This window comes from Jaculus jaculus, chromosome 10 (genome assembly GCF_020740685.1).
Source record: "Jaculus jaculus isolate mJacJac1 chromosome 10, mJacJac1.mat.Y.cur, whole genome shotgun sequence".
NCBI lineage: Eukaryota > Metazoa > Chordata > Mammalia > Rodentia > Dipodidae > Jaculus > Jaculus jaculus.
Genome location: NC_059111.1, coordinates 4,386,209 through 4,403,319, shown reverse-complemented (window position 1 = coordinate 4,403,319; position 17,111 = coordinate 4,386,209). Strand labels below are relative to the sequence as shown.

General features: G+C 44.0%; 1 pseudogene; it reads left to right on the top strand.

Moving 5' to 3' along the window:
• The first annotated feature begins 8,076 nt into the window (after positions 1 to 8,076).
• LOC123464114 lies at positions 8,077 to 8,495 on the top strand (annotated as a pseudogene).
• Positions 8,496 to 17,111: the final 8,616 nt, after the last annotated feature.

The following is a 17,111-nucleotide window of genomic DNA, read 5'->3' as shown; positions in this document are numbered from 1 at the left end:
TCATGACCAGGGGCACCAAGGCTCAGGTTTGAGGCAGAGCCCCCCTGCCTTTCCTCCTCCCACTCTTCCACTTGCACACTACACTGAAGGCAAGCCAATCCTCGGGCCAGACTCTAACCTAGTTGTTTAAAACATTGGGCACTCAAACTGAAGTCACCATATCCAATCTTCTGTGCCTGGGATGGCCCTTTTCTTTTCTTCCCAACTTAGGCCCTGGTGAGCACCTGTTCCTCCATTACTGAGCTCAGACATTGCTCTCTCTCCATGAGGACGCCTCTCTTTCCATCCCCTAGACTCTGTTGTCTGGACTTCTGGTACCTATTTGTATGATTCTGGGTACATTTTTTTTCCGTTCCCTTTCTAAACTCCTAGTACCCATGCTTGACTTCTCTTGGAACCCTGAATGCTAAATTAGGAGTCTTGCACATTATTGGTCTCAGTAAAACTTATTGAAATGAACTAGGGTGCACTGAATTAAAAAATAGTAGAGAAGATGAGGCTGGAGAGATGGCTCGGCGGTTAAAGGCACTTGCTTACAAAGCCTGACAGCCTGGGTTTGGTTCCCCAGTACCTATGTAAAAGCCAGATACACATCATGCATGTGACTGGAGTCTGTTTGCAGTGACAGAAGGTCCTGGTGTGCCTGTACTCATGTTGTCTGTCTTTCTGTGTGTGTGTGTGTGTGTGTCTTTTTCTCTGTCTCTCTATCTCTATCTCTCTGTCTCTCTCTCAAAACAATAAATGAAAATACTAAAAAAACAAGAAAGAGATAGTAGAGAAGGAACTTGAGGTGGCTGAAGACCCTGTACCCTGAATTTTATACTGAGTTCGAAAGGGGAAGACACTCTCAGAGAAGACAGAAATGACAAGAGCAATGCCTTAGCACTGAGCTTGAGCCTAGCAAATGCTGGGGACTCTTGTGTATGGGCATCTGGCTGAAGTGGAGGTTGTAGGTTGGGGAGTGTTGGGAAAGAAGATCATAAAGGCCATGGAAGAGATTAAATGTCACACAGAGGATGTGAAACATGATGTAACATGTAAAGCAATTCAAGAGAAGAAAAACTTAGAAACATCAGTGCACAGAAGAGCCTCATCGTTTCTCTAACACTTCTCCTTTGGTCTGATGCTTCTACCCTTAGACTGTCTCTGGTCCCAGAGGCCCTTGAGCCTCTGAGCATTACAGTGCAGCATTTGAAGCAGAGTGGGAAACCCTGGGAACCAGCAGCCCGTGAGCAGATGTTCTGCTATGGCATCTTTCTGTTGCTTGAGATGGTGACATAGTTTTACAAGTCTAACCCCAACATCCTCGTCTGTAAAATGAAAGCACAAGGATGAAAGACATGATTGAAGAGGCTCTTGTGATCTCTAGAACTCCGATGTCACAAGATAAATGATTCTGTGTTGACTTGTTAGTCTACATTTAATTCTCAGTTTCACTTGCTTGTCTGCTTACCTGTTTTTTTCTGGGGCCTGGCTGCCTTAGTAGCCTGGCCTCTGACCATCCATAGTCTGCTCTGCTGAGACCAGTCTGTCCCTGGCCTTGACTGTCTCACCATTATGGAAAGTCCTGATTAACTTTCCATCCCTTCTTCAAACCCAACTCCGGCTACCATTATTCTTGAGCTTTCCCTAAGCCTCCATGACTCTCTTTCAGAGTCTTTCAGATCTTCACCCTGTTTTGGTGCCTGTAGACATTTTGCTTTGAATTATTCTCCACTTGTTTCACAGTGATGTTTCTGTTTCCAACTGGTCTACTATTTTTGAAAAATAATCAACTTCTAAGCACAGTATTTGTTCACCGTTCCCTAACTCCACCCCACTCTGGAACAAAGCTGGCTATAAGATAAATATCTAAGGGCTGGAGAGGTGGCTTAGTGGTTAAGGTGCTTGCCTGTGAAGTTTAAGGACCCAGGTTTGACTCTCTGGGACCCACGTAAGCCAGATGCACAAAGGAATATACGCATGTGAAGTTCATTTGCAGTGGTTAGAGGCCCAGGCATGCCCGTTCTCTCTCTTGCTCTGTCTCTCTCTCCCTCTTCTTCTTTCTCATAAATAAATAGATAAATATTAGAAAAATAAATATCTAAGAAGGTTTTTGAATACTATTCACAATGATGTACAAGAAATATTACTGAAAATAGAAATCCCTACTGGGTGAGAGTTGAAATGCTGTAGAATATCGATGATGCTGTAGAAGGTATGAAAGACTCTTTGATGACAGGGAGATCTGGAAGTTTCTGATCTGTGGGCTTCTCTCAAATCAAAGAGTGGGTGGTTTGAGGGCCGAGAGATGTCTCAGCCAAGTCAAGGAAGAAACAGAGAGCTGTTTACTGAATGACTTTGCTGTTGGATGCATCCCAACCTCAGCTTGGGAACATTGGGCAGTTACCACCCTGCTGCCACAACCTCTGCCAACTTGGATAAGAAGCAGTAAAGTTGACCTGTCTTTTGGCTCTGGAACAAGGCAAGCAAGCACAGCAGTAGGCATGGAAAGGAAGGCGTTGTGAAACAAGAGACATGAAAAAGATGACTATGTTCCTCCTTCCCCACCACCCAGTCTTCCGTTCCTGCCTCTCTGACACCTGCAGGGTGGTAGAAACCAGAACTTTGCACCTTGCTCCAAGCAGAACCCTACCAGTCTAGCTTGGGATTGCAGAGAGCAGTAATAGTTGTTTTAGCTTGTTTTGTCCACTAAAGTGGTCCTAGGTTTGTAAATGTTAAGATCACTGCTCTAGGGAGCTTAATTTGCTTATTTTATGTTGAGAGAGAGAGAGAGAGAGAGAGAGAGAGAGAGAGAGAGAGAGAGAGAATGGGTGCACCAGGACCTCTAACCACTGCAAACTCCAGATGCATGCACCTCCATGAACATGTGGCTTGTGTGGGTTCTGAGGAGTTGAACCTCGGTCCTTAGGCTTTGCAGGAAAGCACATTAACAGCTAAGCCATCTCTCCAGCCCCCTAAATTAGTTTTTAAAAAATATTTATTTACTTATTTACTTGAGGGAGAGAGAATGGGCACACCAGGGCCTCCAGCCATTGCAAAAGAACTCCAGACACATGCACCACTTTGTACATCTGGCTTACGTGGGTCCTGGGGAATCAAACCTGGGTCTTTTGGCTTTGCAAGCAAGTGCCTAAACTGCTAGGCCATATCTGAAGCCCTTAATTAACTTTTAAACAACATGACACTAAAAATTCCATGTTAAAAGTAGGAGGAAAGATCACTGTTTAAAGTGGTTGAGTTCTAGAACTGGCAGAATCTGGGCTCTCTTGCTTGTAAAGTAGCTCACAGCAACGAAATGTCTGAGGCTCAGAGCCCCAAAGCCTGCCTTTGCTCTCCCAGTGCCTCAGGCTGTCTCTGGTAGGAAAGTTCACAAAGACAGATCCCATTTCTGATCTGCCCCAAAACTATTCGTGTTTATAGCAGAAGGACCATGCATTGGGTTGATTTGTCTTTCTGTGTCAGGAAAGTGTAGGGATAATTCCCACATGTCAAAGTCCATTTAGTCAGCACTCAGTTTCTTAGTGGGGGAAATAGTAAGATTTATTAGGGAAAGTATGGGTCATCCCATATAAATAGATGAACAGTTAAGGCAGATGCAGTGGGCGGGGTGTGTGATCATAAGGGACTTACTAGCAAAGACTCATGGAAAAAAAAACAGTCATTTGGAAAGAAAGCAAAGGTAAGAGTATACTTATATCTTAAAATATTCTCCAAAATCATAAATTTGGCTTTATGTGGGGGTAGGAATTATTTCAACTAAAACAAGATTTTTTGCTTTTTATTCCTATCAAGAAAATGCATGCAAGTGATAAAATAGTTCGATAATATGAAAAGTACATAAATAGGACTTTTCCCACTGCTGACCTCAGCTCCTCAAGTAGCCCCTTCCTCAGGCTGCCACCATTGCCAATTTAATTCTGTGTCATTCAGAAATCTTCCACAGAGCCAGGGGGCCCACTAGTCCTTACACATAGTAGGCCCCCGTCACATTCTTCCTTAGCTTTGCTTTTTTCCCAATAAGTCTGGAAATCATTTATTATGTCCTTATGAGCCACACTGTCTTTAGCAGATTTAACCAATGTTGACATCTTGCCGTAATAGCTTTAGGGATTTTTGTTTGTTTGAATATTGCAGATGCATTATAACTAACACCCATCCTCCCAAAAAAAACAGTGTCTTTGCTTTCTGCCCAAAGGTGATTACGATGCCAGAATCACCATGCATTTGTCTTGCCATGTTTGTAAGTATTTAGTACATATGCATTTGGTATTTCACTTGGTGACGCTGGCACCATTTTTGAATGTTCCGGTTATTCTCTTTTCTCTGTATTAGAAACAGTGCTAAAGAACCCGGTGCCTTCAACCCCAGCACTCAGAGGCTGAGGTAGGAGGATGGAAGTGAGCTGGAGGCCAGCCTGGGCAACAGAGTGTGTTCAGATCAGCCTGGGCTAGAGTGAAGCCCTACCTGAAAAAATACAAAACAACACACACACACACTCAAAACAAAACAAAACAACAAAACAGTGCTAAAATAGCATTCCATTTCCCGTCTTCTTGGGTACATGCTTGAGAGTGTCTAAGGCTATATCTACGAGCAGAAGGACAGGAGGAGAGGAGGGACACATGCCAACTTGATTTCACATTGCAGCATGTTCTTCCAACACGACTTTTTGTTTTGTTTTTCAAGATAGGATTTCACTATCAGTCCAGGCTGACCTGGAATTTACTATGTAGTCTCAGGCTGTCCTTAGAACTCACTGAGATCCTTCTACCTCTGCCTCCCAAGTGCTGGGATTAAAGACATGTGCTGCCATGCCCAGCTTCCAACATGATTTTTTTCAATACTTTATTTATTTATTTAAGAGACGGAGAGAAAGAGAGACAGACAGATGGACAGACAGAATGGGCACACCAGGGCCTCCAGCCACAATGAACTCCAAACACATGTGCCACCTTGTGCATCCGGCTTTCTTTGGGTCCTGGGGAATCAAACCTGGGTCATTAGGCTTTGCAAGCAAGTGCCTTCACTGCTAAGCCATCTATCCAGATAATATATTAATATAAGTAAATTAATAATATAATTCAAACCAGCCATGCAAAAGTTCTTTTTCTTTCCTTTCCTTCCCTACCTCTTTCCTCTTTCCTCTCCATTTATTTCTCTCTCCATCCTTACCAACCCAGGCATCTCAGAACATCCCAATGTTGCCAGTCTCCTGCATGTGAAATAGCACCTCGTTATGGTTGAGTTTCCCTTTGACAACTAAATATTGACACCTTTAACGATATTTCTATGGCATTACTTGTTTTTGTTATTGATCTATAGGGATTATTTTGTTTTTCTGGCTCCTAATACCCAGCAATATTTTTAATTATTATAATTAAAATTATTATGTATTACAATAAACTTTTCATGGTTCGTGAATTGTGTTTTCATTGTTGATATTTTTGTCTAATAATATATATATATATGTTTTAGTTTTTAAATATTTTTATTTATTTATTTGCAAGGAGAGAATGGGAATGGGCATGCCAGGGCTTCTAGCCACTCCAAGGAACTCCATGGAAAGAGAGACTGACAGACAGAGTGAGCATGCCAGGGCCTCTAGCTGCTGAAAATGAACTCCACTTTGTGCATCCAGCTTCACGTGGGTACTGGGGAATTGAACCCTAGGCCTTAGGCTTTATAGGCAAGTACCTTAACTGCTGCGCCATCTCTGCAGCCCTGATTCTTATTCTTTTTCTGTTTGTTTGTTTTGTTTTGTTTTTCAAGGTAGAGTCTCACTCTAGCCCAGGCTGACCTGGAATTCACTATGAAGTCTCAGGGTGGCCTTGAACTCATGGCGATCCTCCTACATCTGCCTCCCAAGTGCTGGGATTAAAGACATGCACCACCACACCTGGCATGATTCTTATTCTTTTAAAAAGTGTTGCTCTGAAAATCCAGGAGCCATAGATTGTTCCTAGAAAATTTTCAGTGCCAGGGATGGGATATCTTCCAGTGAGTTATTAACCAGGGAGGTCCTTGATGCCCCCAAAACATTATAGGCTATTACTAAGGCTCTTGGTTTCCCACCAGGAATAGATGAGAAGACCCTATTGCTGAAGACTTCACATATTTGGACTGCAAGGCCACTGAGAAATCCTGCTGGAGCTGAGCTGGAAACCTCCTCCATGTAGACCAGCTTACAGAAAGCTGGAAAGAACCACACTGCATGCAGTTCAATGGCAGAGAGAGAAATCACCAGTGGATATATTTAACTATGGACACTGAAAGCCTTAAATTTGGCCAGCCAGGCCAAATGAACCAATGAGTGAAATAGTGGCATGTCTGTTATGGGGAAAACCAATAGCCCTTTAATTTGACTGGAGTCCTGCTCCAAGGGAGGGAATACGTCCCTGATACTGAAAACCTACAAGAGGGGTAGTCATGAGCCCTAGGGGTGTAATGTTTGCTGCTGTCTGGCTAAATGTATAGACTATGTTCACCAAAGTGCTTGGTAAGCGCTTCTCTTAAAGTTCATGCCCATATATTAATGCTACTCTCACTTTGGGTTAGACAAGTTTCTCTTTTCAGATGGCAGTGACCTTGGGATGATTCAGAAGGCATCATGGTGCTGAGAAGAAGTGACAGAGGCATGCACAGCACTGAAATGTCTCTATCACACCTTCCAAGGCTTAGGTTCCATTGTGGAAGAGGTGGCAGAAAGAATGTAAGAGTGCCAAGCATGATGGTGCATGCTTTTAATCCCAGCACTTGGGAGGCAGAGGCCACCCTGAGACTACATAGTGAATTCCAGGTCAGCCTGGGCCAGAGTGAGACCCTACGTAGAAAAACCAAAAAAAAAGAAAAAGAAAAAAGTAAGAGCCAAAGGACGGGTAGGACTCCTTACAACGTGCTCCTCCAGAAACAAAATGGCCTGGCTACCCATGACCTCACAGTGGTCATCAAAATATTTTGCCATTAAAATAAAAGAGAGACTGGTTGAGGGGGGTTGGGGCTATGATGGAAGTGGAGTTTCAAAGGGGAAAGAGGGGGGAGGGAGGGAATTACCATGGGTTATTCTCTACAATTATGGAAGTTGTCAATAAAAAAAAAGAATTAAAAAAATAAAAAGTGTTGCTCTGCCTAGAACTTATAATGGAGTGTTTACAAGAACCTACTTGCTTCTTGCCCTCCACCTCACACTAGAGCACACCAATGTTTTACCACTACCCATTTTCTGTGTGGTTTTGTTAGTTCCATGGCAAAGACTACTGGCTTCTCCTTCCCCTACTGTTCCCTCTTTTCTTCCTCAGTAGAAACTCTCTCTGTTTCATCTGGAAACACCTATCAAGAAAAACAACCCCCCTTCCCAGCCACCATCACCTAAATGAGGTCACATAACTTGGTGCCAGCTACTGGGATGCAAATAGAAGTCATATATGCAAATTTCAATAATATTCCTTAAAATGGACGTGTGACTGCTTCCCCCGCTCCTCCTGCCACACAGCATGCAGATGAAAGGACTGGAATGAGAACATATGTTGTGCTTGAGGAAGACATAGGAATAACGATCATATAAAACAATGAAATGACAGAAAAAAACAAACTCAGCTGTGGTAGATCTGGAACAGTCACTGCCACGGCTGTTTGCAGAGACAGAACTGAGCCTTTTTCATAATTATCATGTGACTGGTTAGAATTTTTTGGGGGGGAGGAAGGAGTGGGAAAGGATGAGGACCCACACTGGCCAGTCCCCTGTCCTTCCTGCCGCGCTGCCAGGTGAGTCCAGCCCTCGACCCAAGGATGGGCGCCCCTCACCCTGTCACTCCCAGAGGTACCTGCATTGCTGGCACAAGGGCCACTGGATGTGCTTCGTGCAAAAGCCACATCCACTTCCAAAAGTGGGCTGAGCCTGCAGCCTAGAAAGCAGGGGGAGCGGTCAGGACCAGGCTCTTTTAGGAGCATCCTGAAGTTCGGGAACAAGAAGGGCCCACAAGCCAGCGAGGTCACGGAGCAGAGTGTCTTTCCTTTGAAGGATGGGATATATTTCCTTTATTTCAACCCTGCAACAACCTCCTCTCAACTGTTTAAATGAGAATGTCCTTGGCTCAGAGAGTGCTACTCACCTGGCTTTTCACATTGCTCTTCTTGATCAGGTTGGTGTTGAAGCTGGATGAGAAGGCGCCTTGGAACTGGTTCCTCATCTTTATTTCAGTCTGGATATTTGACACCATCCTTCTGGTGATGCTGATTGTGAAAATGGCTGGGCAGTGTAAATCTGGCTTTAACCCTTGGCATGATCACACAGCATTAAAAAGAAAGCCTGGTACCTCATCGCAATGTTACTTAAATTAGCCTTCTGCCTCGCACTGTGTGCTAAACTCAAACAGTTTACTACCATGAATCTCTCCTGTGTCTTCATTCCCTTGTGGGCCTTACTGGCTGGGGCTTTAACAGAACTGGGATATAATGTCTTTTTTGTGAGAGACTGACTTCTAAGCACATCATCTCATTTCTGTTGCTTTCAACAAGCTGTAATAAAAGTGTTCTGAAACTTCACAAAGCTTCAAGAACTGAGGGGGAAACACCAAATGTAGTCTTACACTCCTTCCATGAAACAGGACTGGTGAGTCAACCCAAAGCTGAATTATTCAGTATTTGAGTTAGTGATACTGTCGTCATCCTATGTAAATAAAGTTTGTTTCAACCTTATAAAAAAAAAAAAAAAAACTCAGCTGTGGACCACCAGTCATTTAGTTGAGGGAGAAATAAAATCTTATACAGCTGGAATTTTCTGCCACTCACAGCCAAGTCCAAGTCTATAATGCTCAGGATAATGAGGTGACAGTTGTCTCTTACTTGCCAACACTTTCTTCTTTTCTTCTTAAACATATGATCTATATGAATAAGGTACACTTCCACTGATTAATTTTTGTGAGTGCATGCAGTGTGCATGTGTGTGTGGGCCCACACATGTGTTCGGGTGTGCAATGCAGCACACCTCATTTTGAGACAGGATTTCTCATTGGTCTGGAGCTCAGGCTACACTGCCTGGCCAGGGAACCCCAGGGATCCTCCTGTGTCCACCTCTCCAGCATTAATAGTCAACCAGGCATGGTTATCTATGATGACATGCTGATAGTTGCAGATGGTAAATGATTTTAGTTCTCATTTTCCTCAAGGTTTTTTCTTTTTGTGTGTGAGCATGTGTGCCTGCACACGTGGCACACAAGTGGAGATCAGAGGATGATCTTTGCCTCAGTCCTCACCTTTCCTCCTCCTTGGAGGCAGGGCTCTCACTGCTGTTCTTGGCTGTGCTCACCACTAGCTTCTGGGAGATTCTCTTGTCTCCACCTCCCATCCTGAAGCCAGTGTCAGTGTGTTTGGGTTGCTGAAGCTAGCCCAGCTTCCAGCTTTTTTTTTTTTTTGGTGGGGGGAGGGTGTTGTAGTCAGGTTCACATTGCTGGCAGAAATCACCCGACCAAGAGCAGTTTTTGGAAAAAAAAAACAACAAAAAAAAAAAAAACCAAAAAAAAACAACAGGTTTATTTTGGCTTACACGCTCGAGGGGAAGCTTCATGATGGCAGGGGAAAATGATGGCATGAGCAGAGGATGGACATCACCCCCTGGCCAACATAAGGTGGACAATAGCAACAGGAGAGTGGGCCAAACACTGGCATGGGGAAACTGTCTATAACACTCATAAGCCCACCCCCAACAATACACTGCCTCCAGGAGGCATTAAGTCCCAAATCTCCATCAGCTGGGAACCTAGCATTCAGAACACCTAAATTTATGGGGGACACCTGAATCAAACCACCACAGGAGGGTTCTTAGGATCAAACTCAGGTAGTCATGTTTGAACACTGAGCTAGCTGCCCAGCCCCTTCTCAAGGTCTCAGAAAGAAAGCTCCAAGCATATCTGTGTGCTGGACACCCACCTATTCACTAACCAGAGTCCAAGTGACATGTGCTGCTTCTTTGTAGTGTGTCTGCTATGATATGTTTTCAGTGTACAGCTGAGCTCACTAAGCTTACAGTGTAACAGTTGTGCACATGTGCACAAAAGCAAGAACAACCAATTATTTTCTTTTTTCAAATTATCTTTATCCAGTTTGAGTGTCAAAATACACTTATCTCATAAAATGAAGCAAAGAATTCTTTTTTTTTTTTTTTTCCTGAGGTAGGGTCTCAATTTAGCCAAGGCTGACCTGGAATTCACTGTGCAGTGTCATGGTATTCAAGCTTGCGGCAATCCTACCTCTGCCTCCTGAGTGCTGGGATTAAAGGTGTGCACCTCCACACTTGGTTGTTTTGATTTCTGAGTCAATGTCTCACGTTAGCCCAGGTGGAACTAGATGTCACTGTATAAACACTCCCTTCCCTTTGCAGCAGTATCCACCAGCTACATGGTGACTAGTATCATTGAGAACCCTGAAACTTTATGTTTTAAATAAGTTTATTTACATTATAGTTAAATATCTCCCTGGAACTAGTTGCTACCTTCCTGGAGAGTGTGTCTCTAAAAGACCTTTGTGCTTGATTGTTTTGCATCTGTTCCACAGTGAGATGAAGACATTGTCTAGAAAGATTTCCTAGGCTCGGATTTACTAATAACTAAGATAAAGGGACTCAAATTGTGATTTTTTTCTTTTTTATTTATTTGAGGGGGGCAGATAGAGACAGAAAGAATGGGCATGCCAGGAGCTCCAGCCACTACAAAGGAGCTCCAGATGCATGCGCCACCTTGTGCATCTGGCTTATGTGGATCCTGGGGAATTGAACCTGGGTCCTTTGGCTTTTCAGGCAAGTGCCTTAACCACAGAGCCATCCCTCTAGCTCCATGATGTCTTTCTTAAGGATAGAAAAGACATCCTTTCTGCCATGAGAGGTAGGTCATGAGGCTCATTGCTACAGCTTATAAGAGCTATGCATGACAAAGGAATTGCCTAAACACAGCCCCACCCAAGTCCCAGTGGCTCTGGGAGAAGAAGAAAGACAAAGACAGGCAAGACTGCCCAAAGCCTGGATCTTGGCTGATGAGTGCGGGTGAGGAGGCGGCCGTGGGAGGGGCTGATGATGTTCAGGTGATCCAGCAAGGCCACGGTGTTTTGATGACAGCACAGACAGCCCTCTGTGGGCTCTGGCTGTAACAGAGGTGGCTGAGTAGGAACTTTGAGCTGAGAAGAACCACAAATTCCAAAGGAGACTACCTCAATAGGCCTGACCAGAAAATAGCACTTCACTGGTCACCAGTTAAGGGAATAAAAATCCAGCTCACTCCATCATTCACCAAGAATCCAGGTGATGACACCCCACCACCACCACCACACACACACACACACACAGGACCCTCTAATTCAAGCAATACTCTCCTTTCTTGTATGTCCTCTAATGTAGTTGATACCCTCCACTGCCCAGGACGCTCTGACGCAGCTGATACTCGTGCCCATTCTTGTGTGTCCTCTAAACCAGCTGATACCTCCACTGCCCAGGATCCCCTTAGCTCAGTGGATACCCCCACCCATTGTTGTGTATCCTCTAGTCCAGGAGACACTCCTCCACTGGTGTACCAGTAATCTAATCTAGGAGATGTCTCTCTGCTGCTGGGGACCCTTTCAACACTTATAGACCTGATACACAAAGACTAACTTGGAGGAGAACAGACGATAGAGAACTAAAAAGATCCCACATAAAGGGTCATGCGAATTACTCAACCAATCTAAGTTTTACTAAATTGAATAAAATTTAGAATTCATTATTTTTTTACAATTCCCTGTGATGAGCACCTGCATTATAAAAAAAAAAATAAAGAAGCTTCATTGTCAATGGCTATCTGAATAGAAAAAAAAAAAAAAAGAATCTCTGGCCCCAGCAAATATGTCAGGCTTCCTGTGCAGCCAGTGGGGCAGCTGTGACAGTTAGAGGACTGGGTGAGATGAAGGCTCCCGGCTGTGTTGAGTGCGGAGCCAGCTGTACCGCGTCATAACAGAGCGGGCCACACCCACAGGGGCCCTTTCTTTATAGACACTAGAAACCTTCCATGGAAGGACATCTCAAGCATTTCTGGAAGGGATTTGTTCTCTTGTCATTAATCTGGATGTGGAAGAGGTTGGAGATTCCACATGGCTAAGACTTTTGAGAGAGTTGGAAGGGGTGATTGGGAAGAGGATGGTGTATCATTTTGCCTGTGCAGTTCCATCGTTACTGTCTCATGCTTAATGAATTATATCTGGGATCAAGGAGGCAAGACACACTTGGACATATTACAGATCTGGCCCCAACAACCCGTCCATCCCTTGCCTACACCGTCCTCTGTGGGCTACACCACCACCTGCAGGCCAGCCCTGAAAAGTACATGTCCAAGAAATCGGAGGCCTTCCTCACTGAACTGACGAGCCGAGGCACCCACACTCTGCTTGGTATGCTCAGACTTCCCAGGTAAAAGCCACGCCACTCTCTAGCTCCTAGACTTGATGGCGCTAGTCTTTTCATGTTTCTTCTCTTTAGCTTTATAACACTGGCATTCTCAAGAGGTGTTTCTTGGTTCTCGTGTGCAAAAGTCTTGCTTTGCTCATTCAGCGTTTCCCTGATCCACCTGCCCCAGCCCAGTCCACACTAAGGTCTCTAACCACTGAGATGGAAGCAGTAGGCTCCAGGAAGACCCAGCCCTGCTGACTCTGCCCATGGGTATCTTCCTCTAGGTTCTTGAGACAGTTTAATTTGTTCACCTTCCTTGAGGTCGGAGCCAAAAGCCAGAAACTAAGCCGGCCGCAATCATGTTCCTCAAACACTTTGACTTCCCATTTCAAACCCCATCGAGAGGCTTTAGAACCAGAAAGGGAGACCACACCACTGCTAGGTGGTGTCTTCTAGGAATTCTGAGGGCATTCAGTTGTGGTCAAATAAAATATTTTAAAAAGTGAAATAGTGATATTAAGAATCTGAGTAGTAGGCTGGAGGTTCAATTCCCCAGGACCCACGTTAGCCAGATGCACAAGAGGGCACATGCATCTGGAATATGTTTGCAGTGGCTGGAGGCCCTGACATGCCCATTCCCCCCCTCTTTCTCTCTCCCTCTTTCTCTGTCAAATAAATAAATATAAATATAAATAAATTTATAAAAAATAATCTGGGTAGCAAGAAGGGATAGCAAGAGAAGGAAGGACAAAATGAAAGCAGGTGACAGAACACGTAGAGAGACAGGAATATAGACGTGCTAGGAGGCGTGACCAGGAAGGAAAATGTGGAGACACTGGGAAACGTGGGCAAGGAGAAGTTTCCTGGTAAAAAAGAGGAGGTCCAGGACAAAGTAGCAAGATCTAAGAGGACTTGGAATCTAGAGCTGCTTCCTTCATCGTATATGGAGGGAAGAAAAACGTTACTGTATTAGCTCTTCTTGTTACTGTGACCAAATACCTGACAATAACCACTTACAAAAGGTCTAGTCCATCATGGTGTGGAAGCATGCCAACGTGGGGCAGCAGTTCACATCACACCCACAGGAAGTGGGCCAAGCTATGAAGCTTCAAGGTGTGCCTGCGGTGACCTATTTCCTCCAGCAAGCCCCCCCCCCCAACGGTTTTACCACCTCCCAAAGCAGAGCAACCAGCAAATTGAAGTGCAAACACAGGAACCTATGCGGGACATCCACATGCAAAGCACAACTTGTAAATATGACAATGAAAAATACCAGAGCTTTCTTCTCTCTCTTTCTTTCCTTCTCTCTCTTTCTCCCCCACCCCCTCTTTTTTTGGACAGGGCTTCATACAGCCCAGGTTGACCTCAAACTCACCAGTGATAACCTTGAAGTTCTGCTCCTTGTGCTTTCATTCCCTAGTGCTGGGATTACAGGCAGGGGTGGGCTTTCTTTCTTTCTTCTCTTTCAAATGGTTTATTAAAGAATGTTCTTAGGGGCTGGAGAGATGGCTTAGCGGTTAAGTGCTTGTCTGTGAAGCCTAAGGACCCCAGTTCGAGGCTCGATTCCCCAGGACCCACGTTAGCCAGATGCACAAGGGGGTGTATGTGTCTGGAGTTCCTTTGCAGTGGCTGGAAGCCCTGGTGCGCCCATTCTCTCTCTCTCTCTCTATCTGCCTCTTTCTCTCTGTCACTCCCAAATAAATAAATAAATGAACAAAAACAAATTTTATAAAAGAATGGTTTTAGGAAAGCAATCACTTTTGATTTGTCATCTTAAAAAAGCTAATTTGGGGCTGAATCCCAGCACTCGGGAGGCAGAGGTAGGAGGATCACTGTGAGCTCAAGGCCACCCTGAGACTCCATAGTGAATTCCAGGTAAGCCTGGGCCAGGGTGAGACCCGACCTCATGCTGTCTGTATAATAAAGGTGATGTACGTGAACAGGGTTAGAGGGCTGGAGGGATGGCTTAGTGCCTAAAGCATCTGCCTGAAAAGCCAAAGGACCCAGGTTCAATTCCCTATGACCCACATTAACCAGATGCCCAAGGGGGTGCATGTGTCTGGAGTTTGTGGCTGAGGCCCTGGCATGCCAATTCTCTCTCTCTCTTTTCCTCTCTCTCTCTCAGAAAAAATAAAAAGACCAGTCTGTTAGGCTCACCTCAAAAAACAAACAAAAAAACAGCAGAACAAATCATGGTGGCAAAGACCTTTAATCCCAGCTCTTGGAAGGTAGAAGTAAGAGGATCACTGTGAATTTGAGGCCAGCCTGAGACCACATAGTGAATTCTAGGTCAGCCTGGACTAGAGTGAGACCCTACCTTGAAAAAAAAATTAAAAATTAAAAAACAAAAGCAGGGGCTGAAGAAATGACATAGTAGTTAAGGTGCATGCCTGCGAAGCCTAAGGACCCATGTTCGATTCTCCAGGTCCCACATAAACCAGATGCACATGGTGGCACATGCGTCTGGAGTTTGTTTGCAGTGGCTAGAGGCCCTGGTACACCCCTTTTCTTCCCTCTCTCTCTCTCTCTCTCTCTCTCTCTCTCTCTCTCCCTAATAAATAAATAAAGATAAATCTTTTTCAAAAAAACAAAGAAAAAGCAAAAACACAGCTTGTTTCCTCCATATGACAGAGGGATAGACTGGGGGGACAGAGAGAAAGAGAGAGACAGAGAGAATATGGGCACATTAGGGCCTTTTGTCCCTGCAAACAAACTCCAAACACATTCACCAGTTTGTACATCTTTCTTTTTCTTTTTCTCTTTTTTGGTTTTTCAAGGTAGGGTCTCACTCTCTAGCCCAGGCTAACCTGGAACTCACTATGTAGTCTCAGAGTGGCCTCGAATTCACAGCCATCCTCCTACCTCAACCTACTGGGCTCTAGGATTAAGTGTTGCCATCGCTCCTGGCTTCAATGTATTTTTGATTCTCATTTCTCTAATGATTAAGGACATCAAGTTTTGTTTTTTTTTTTCCCATGCATTTGTTGGTCATCTGTGCTACATCTTTTGGTCAATGTCCATTATTTCATTTGCCTGTTCATTATTTATGTTTTAGTTTTAGTTTTTGGAGTTAGTTCTGTGGAGGTTCTGGATGTGTGTCTGGCAAAGATGTTCTCTCATTCTACAGCTGCCTTTTCATTATGGTGACTGTTTCCTTCGTTTCCAGAAGCTTTTTTATTTCTGTGAATGAATTTATATCTGAGTTCTCTACACTATTAATTGATCTGTGTCTGATTTTGTGTCAATATCATGCTGTTTTTGTCACTGTGCTTTTTTAGAATAACTTGAAATCAGGTATTGTGATACCTCCAGCACTGTTCTTTTACTCAGGATTTTCTTGACAATTTGAGGTCTTTTTCTTTCTTTTTAAAAAAAAAAAATTTTAAACAACCTTTGTATTAGTTCATCTTGAGCTCTGACTACAATTAAGTTTTGATCTTCTTACTTGGAATTACTGTCAGCACTCTTTTCACAAATAGACTGATAAGCCATCTTGATTTATCTGGGCCTGAGGGACTTCCTTGGACATGAGTCTAGGATTGGGACAGTCACATTGGGATAGTCTTGTGCAAATCTTTTAGGTTCACCTGAAACAGAGATTCCTGGTTCTACAACTGTGAAAGTTCCAGCCAATGTTGGCTGAGATTTGTCACACTAATTATGAACAAAACAAGAAGTCAGCTCATTGCTTTGTAGTCACTATAGTAATAATCAGTCCAATTCCTCCTGTAGTTGTTCTTAAATGTCTTCTCGCTGTTTCAAAACCCATGTTTGGGCTGTAGAAATAGCTTAGTGGTTAAGGTATTTGCCGGCAAAGCCAAAGGACTCAGGTTCAATTCCCCAGTACCCACGTAAAGCTAGTGGCACATGCATCTGGAGTTTGTTTGCAGTGGCTAGAGGCCCTAGCATGCCCATTCTCTATCTGGCCTCCTCTTTTCCTCTCTCAAATATTTTTTTCTAAAACAGACCACATTTCCTATACCTTCCCAACACATATGTACCAACATTCAGAACAGTCTGAACTGGGAAGGCAATTTGTGAGACTTTGATCCCTTGCTTCCTCCTTCATTCCATCTTCTTCTTCTTCTTCTTCTTTTTTAAAATTTTTTTGTTTATTTTTATTTATTTGACAGCAACAGACAGAGAGAGGAAGAGGCAGATAGAGAGGCAGAGAGAGAATGGGCGCGCCAGGGCCTCTAGCCACTGCAAAGGAACTCCAGATGTGTGCGCCCCCTTGTACATCTGGCTAACGTGGGTCCTGGAGAATCAAGATTTGAACCAGGGTCCTTAGGCTTCACAGGCAAGTGCATAACCGCTAAGCCATCTCTCCAGCCCTCATTCCATCTTCTTTTCTACATTCTTTGTGCCTTCCACTGTTTCTTTCCTATCTGATTGCCACATGTGGAAGCATGTAGTACTCAGATGAACCAACTTTGATCAGATTTGTACTAGTTACTCTTGCTTCACTGTGGCTAAAACACCTAACAAAAATGATGTTAATGGGGAAGGTTTATTTGGCTTGGGGTTTCAGAGGGTTCAGCCCATCATAACAGGGAAGTCATAGTAGAGTTAATGTGGTGGAGCATGCTGTGGGGACCCCTCCATCATGACAAATGAGGAAGAAGAGAGTTTGGGGCTGGAACTAAAGGCATACATAACCTCCAGAATACTGCCTTCATATATATATATATATATATATATATAT